Below are 6,070 nucleotides of genomic sequence, written 5' to 3' on the forward strand. Positions count from 1 at the left end.
ATCGCTGATCTAAAAGTGTGTGTGTCTGTGTGTGTTTGTCATTCAGGGTTTCTGAGGTATGAGAAGTACAATAATAGAAGGTTTAGCTGGAGGCAAAGCCCACAGTCCACATGTGTGAACGAGCACAGAACTGGTTCCCGTTTTTCCATTTAGCTCCAAAGAATGCATCTGGGGATAGCTGACTGATGAAAGACGGGCTAAATTTAAATTCCATGAACTCACATCACAGGTTCACTGCAGATCACAGACAGCCCGGCACCTTGTGTGGTCAGAACCATTGCCATATTTTCTTAATTGCCCCAGCCAATGTTTTTTTTTTATTCATCCATTTATTTATTTATTTTGTTTCAGCACCTAGGCCAGGTAGCTCGATATGAGCAGTTTACAATTGTTTTCAGTGGTTCACTCTGCCTCATGATTGGCTGACCAGGAGCCTCCATGTATTCTGCTTTGGTTTATCTGTGTTGGGACTTCGCCGTCATGTGAAACTGGACTGCGGTCAACAACCAACTCAGAAATGGCAAAATGACACCGGGAATCCCACCCCCCCACCACGTCCACCCTCACTTGATGCCCTGAATGTGGCATGGGTCCGATTCAGATGGACAGATGGAACTCATTAAACATCACATCAGACGGCAGGCGCACAGACGAGTTGCTGGGGAGAGGAAGATGAATTAGGGAAGGAGATCTGATTTCTTTAAATAATCACAGATGATCAAAATAGGAGAGAAAGAAAAAAACAGGCACACTTTATCAATCCATCAACAGCCATATTCCATTATTTAAAAAGTACAGGCATTAGGTGTTGACCTCCGAACAGCCAAAGTCAACTAAAGACTATTTTATGCGATGAATGATGAAAATCACTTATTTTTCTACTGAAACCAGTGAGTGCCGGCATGGGAAGCACGTGGGCCCGTTCATGTCCCATTTGAATGCCCGTGAGGAGGTCTGCCGGCTGAGCAGATCCGATATGTGGATGGACGTGCGGGGGGGTTGACCGCTGTCAAGGCGCTGCTCCCCACGGAGCTTTATGGACCACCATGATGGACCGCTTCATCGTAAACAATGTCCGTCAGAAGAACTGAGACCTGCTTGGTGGCAGTGGCAGCTCGACCGGCGGAAGAGGAAACGTGTTCGACCAGAATGAACATATGATGAGGAGGAGAGGGCTTGAAAAGGACAGTGTTCAAGAGTGTGTAAATCTCAGAAAAAAATAAACAAAATAACATTCAATTAACCTGGGTCTTAATTTTTACCACCATCCATATTAGTTATAATGTAATTTTACTCGTCAGCTTTTTTTTTTTACTTTCCCCCCTTTTTCTCCCCAATTGTCAGTTGTACTTGGCCAATTACCCCACTCTTCCGAGCGTCCCGGTCATGCTATTCACCCCAGCCCCCCCCCCCCCCCGAACGACGAGGGGAGGCGCTAATGCAGCGACCAGGACACATACCCACGTCCAGCTTCCCACCCACAGACCACAGCCAATTCACCCTTCGCTAAGCCACGCCCCCGAAACGCAGACTGGCCAGTCACAGCGCAGCATAGGACAGGCTCCGACAGAGGTCCGACACTGTCATGGCGGCGCTCCGTTGACTCCGATGCAGAAGTTTCAGATTTTCTTCATTTTCGAGCTGGTTTTGTGGACTTCTAGCTAGTTATGGTTAAACGTTGTGCCTCGGGCACTTGTACCAGTGACACTCGTTACCTGGAGAGGTTGGAAGATGTACGTTTTTTTCCCCTTTCCAAAACCAAAACCCTGAAAAGTGCAGGCTGTGGATAAAAGCTATGTGGACGTCCTCAAATCCAGCTGAACCCCCTCAAAGAATCAACAAGCACAGCTTTGGTCTGCTCCAAGGTAAGTAATTACTTTTATTAACCGTAAAATAATGTTGAAGCTTGACGGTCTTAGCAACAGTAACTAAGGGGGGCGGGCCTTAGCGAAGGGTCAATTGTATCTGTAGGGACTCCCGACCAAGCCGGAAGCAACACTGGAATTCAAACCGGCGATCCCCATGTTGGTAGGCAACGGAATAGACCGCTACGCTACGTGGACGCCCCCACTCGACCACTGCTAGCCTAGTCCACAGGGGTTTTTACCTCTTCATACTTATTTTAAAAAAAAACCTCCGTCAAAATGAAAACCCAAAAACACATAGTACTCAACACTGAATGCGCTGTCAGGAGCATTCGAAAACCAACAGGCGGCGATATAACCCTAAGCCATGTTGGCCAATCAGAAGCCTGGGGGAAAAAAAGCCAACAAGCCAAAAACTCGGTTTTTCCTCGTCTACAACACTGAAAACGTAGTTCATGAAAAATGTTTATCCTGGAAGAAGTTTTTCAATGGGTCCGTTTTCACTGACTTCAAACACAACTTACATGTGGACGAAAAGCCATAACACGCAGAAAATACCCGTGTACCTGTAGACTAGAGATCAGCTTAACAACGGTGTCTTATGGGGGCACAACTACACACGAGTCCCATTTGTGTGTCAACAAGTGCAATTTGACTCAAACTATCTGCACCACATATTTGCAGGTGATAACGAAAGTTCAAGCTTAAAATTGTAACACAAAATGTCCAATAATATCAATAATTGGTCGCATTACTGATCTATTTCCTGGTTCAACTTATAGGGATGAACAGCCTATACGTAGAAGTAAACCATTCATAAACTCCCAGCGTAATACAGTCATATTGCAACGTAGCTCAATCGACCCCCGCTGCGGGATACGATGATCCGAGGTAACCACAAGGTGACGACATCGCTGACCGCTCGGCTAAAGGCGCCAACCGCCCCAGCTGACTGGCCAGTGAGTGTTTTGTAGATTACAGTAATCAAATAAAATAAAATCAATTTTTATTTGTATAGCCCAATATCACAAATCACAAATTTTGCCTCAGTGGGCTCAACAGCAACAACATCCTGTCCTTAGACCCTCTCATCGGATAAAGAAACAACTCCCTAAAAAAACCCTTTAACAGGGAGAAAAAACAGGAAGAAAACCTCAGGGGGAGCAACAGAGGAGGATCTCTCTTCCAAGATGCACGACGTGCAATGGATGCTGTGTTTTACGCAATTTACACAATACAAACACTGAAACAGGATCACAATGGACTTATAATGAAACTTACCGCTGCCACCAGTGTAACGTAGCTCAGCCTAAAGCCCCCCCCCCCCAGCCAACCGGCCAGAGAGTCTTTTGTAGTTTACAATATGATAGACAACCATGTACACTGTCTCACCACGACACTACGACCCCTCCCCCCATTTCCTCCCTAACTGTACTTGGCAAATTACCCCACTCTTCCGAGCTGTCCCCAGTCCCGCTGCTCCATCCCCTTTGCCAACCCGGGGAGGGCTGCAGACTACCACATGCCTCCTCCGATACATGTGGGAGCTGCCAGCCGCTTCTTTTCACCTGACAGTGAGGAGTTTCACCAAGGGGCCGTAGCGCGTTGGAGGATCACGCTATTCCCCCCAGTTCCCCCTCCCCCCTGAACAGGGCAGATGCCAGTGCAGCGACCAGGACACATACCCACATCCGGCTTCCCCACCCACAGACACGGCCAATTGTGTCTGTAGGAAACGCCCGACCAAGCCGGCGGTAACACAAGGATTCGAACTGGCGATCCCCGTGTTGGTAGGCAATGGAATAGACTGCCATGCTACCCGGACGCCCCTGACGCTACGATTTTTTATGCTGTTGTTGTTGAAAGGACAGTTTAAGACTTGTGTTCAGTTACCCCGTAGAAAACCCACTGTGAAGCTGTTTCTAGTGGTGGGTCCCATGTTAGAAAACCTCTACTGTCATGCCAGTGAATAAAAATATCATAACTGATATGCATGATGGCAAAAATTACAAATATGAGACCCACGTTGTAAAAACAAAAACATGCATTTTTCCTTTAAGATATGCAAAACCTGCGTTTTTTAGGGATGTTCTGACATGCATGCATGCATGCTATTTACAATGCCCACCTTATCTAATCCACAGGATGATGGGGGGTGGGGGGTGGCATGTGAAACACTCACAAGGGGTTGAGGAGATTAACACTATCAGTCAAGTTCACCAATGAGGGGACTGAAGGTGATTTATGAACAAAGTCTCATTAAATATTTACAAACTTTGAGTCTGTGCCGGGCAAGATAAAGGAACTAGAGAGGGACCTGATGGAGGGTACGGCGGAGGCCAAACTAATGGGTTTGTTAAAGTGAGGCGGGCGGGCGGGGGTCACCTGAGAGGAGGAAAGAGAGGGTGTTGCATTTTGCATAGTGGCAGCGTGAATCAGATAAAGGTGAAGCGCAAACACCGCCTGAAGGGGTGAAGACAGCGAAAAGTGAAGGGAGACATCAGCGGGTGTGGAAAGGAGAAGTGAAGAAGAGGCAAGTCACTGAAGCCGACCCCACAAGCGAGACCACGAGACCTGTTAATGAGCTGTAATGTCTCCTTACCCACTACATCTTTGATACTTGCAAGCCATCCCCACTGTCCTTTTGAAATCCTCTCACTCCCTTTTGAGGCTCATGATAGGGGACGCGTAGGCAGGGAGGACACTCTGGACGGATCGCCAGTCCAATCACATGGCCCCACGCACGCACGCCCTCACACACACACAACACACACAACACACACACACACACACACACACAAAAAGGTCTCACACTCCCATTCATATCCACTAGATTTACAGTCTGCAGTTCACCAGACATGCATGTCTCTGGATTGCTGAAGGACGCTCATGTGAATGTGGGGAAAACGCCTGTGAATGTTCTCATTCTGTGCAGAAGGTCTGAATGAACTCACGTCCTTCTCACTACGAGCCAATGTGAGAACAGCCAAAACCACAACCAGGGCCGGGCAATAACTCAAGATGAACGATTATCGTCTTTTAATGGCATAAAATCTGGAGGAAGTTTGCATAGGCATACATGGTGATACACACTTTTTGTTTTCAAATGAATGATAACAATGGTCTTTGCCCTTATGCTCGTTAGGATTACTTACGTAGATTTTATTTGCATACTTTTTTGTACACTAATCATTTTGTCATGCATGTTTAAAGACGGGCTTACAGTTGTCCTAAATCTGATTATTGTGTTGGTTACATGTGCATATAGGTGGATATTTTAAATGCACTTATTGGAGAAAAAGGTTTATGGAAAAAAAAGTAAATATTAAAACGCAAAAAATTAAGATAACGAGAATCTTTTTCTCTAAAATTGCTCACGAAATGAGATCTGAAATATTTTGAGAAAGTATTAACCTGAAAACTAGCTGTGGTTTTCTGTCATACTTGACATTACCAGACAGTTTGGACGTGATGAAGCCCTGTTGGATTCTGAGACACGGCGGTTTTTTTTTTGTTTTTTTTTTTGCATATGTAAGCAGATATCGTGATATATATGGATAACAGGTAAAATCACCTATGATTATGATGATGATAATGTTCTCCCATATCGCCTGACAACCCATACCATCCACCAGACTCCCAGATACCTGTCTTGACTCTCCCACAAAATACTTTGTCAGCCACCAGTGGAAAACCAATTTGATGTCATTGCACAATCTCAAAAAACCGACAAACTGAAAACTAGCAAAGCCCCTGAAATTAATTATTTAAACCAGTTTTTAACAAAGTTAACGCCTCTTGCTGGGTAAACATCCTGAAGGTGCGTTTTGGAGGAATTCCGCTGATGAAAACAGTCCATCTGAAAAGACCGACAGTGGTGATCTGGAGACTTTGGAAGTTGCTCAGAGGGGAGGACTCGGCCAACTGACAGCCACTGCCGGGCATCTTTGTTTTCTGATCATTCGATGTCCTGTAGCGAGCCGAGGAGGCGATTTGTAATAGATCTGGTTTGTGTGGTGCGCAGAGAGGATGATATTAAAAAGGAGTTATTGGACAGACATCCACTGACAGCCAGGAAACAGGTTGAAGATGAGGATGAATCATGATAACGAGGACGGAGATGGATGACAGCTTTACAGCAACATGGACAGAAAAAGATGGATGGATGGAAAGATCTGCAGAAAGGGCTACTGATCTTTCTCTCT

General features: G+C 45.8%; 1 protein-coding gene across 1 annotated transcript in view; it reads right to left on the minus strand.

Annotated features, from left to right (window-relative positions):
* The window catches only part of LOC130127920 (SH3 and multiple ankyrin repeat domains protein 1-like), a 67,853-nt gene that overhangs the window by 57,872 nt on the left and 3,911 nt on the right, over window positions 1-6,070 (minus strand). The gene's annotated exons all lie outside the window — the stretch shown is intronic.

The sequence above is a fragment of the Lampris incognitus genome, chromosome 17 (genome assembly GCF_029633865.1).
Source record: "Lampris incognitus isolate fLamInc1 chromosome 17, fLamInc1.hap2, whole genome shotgun sequence".
In the NCBI taxonomy this organism is placed as follows: domain Eukaryota; kingdom Metazoa; phylum Chordata; class Actinopteri; order Lampriformes; family Lampridae; genus Lampris; species Lampris incognitus.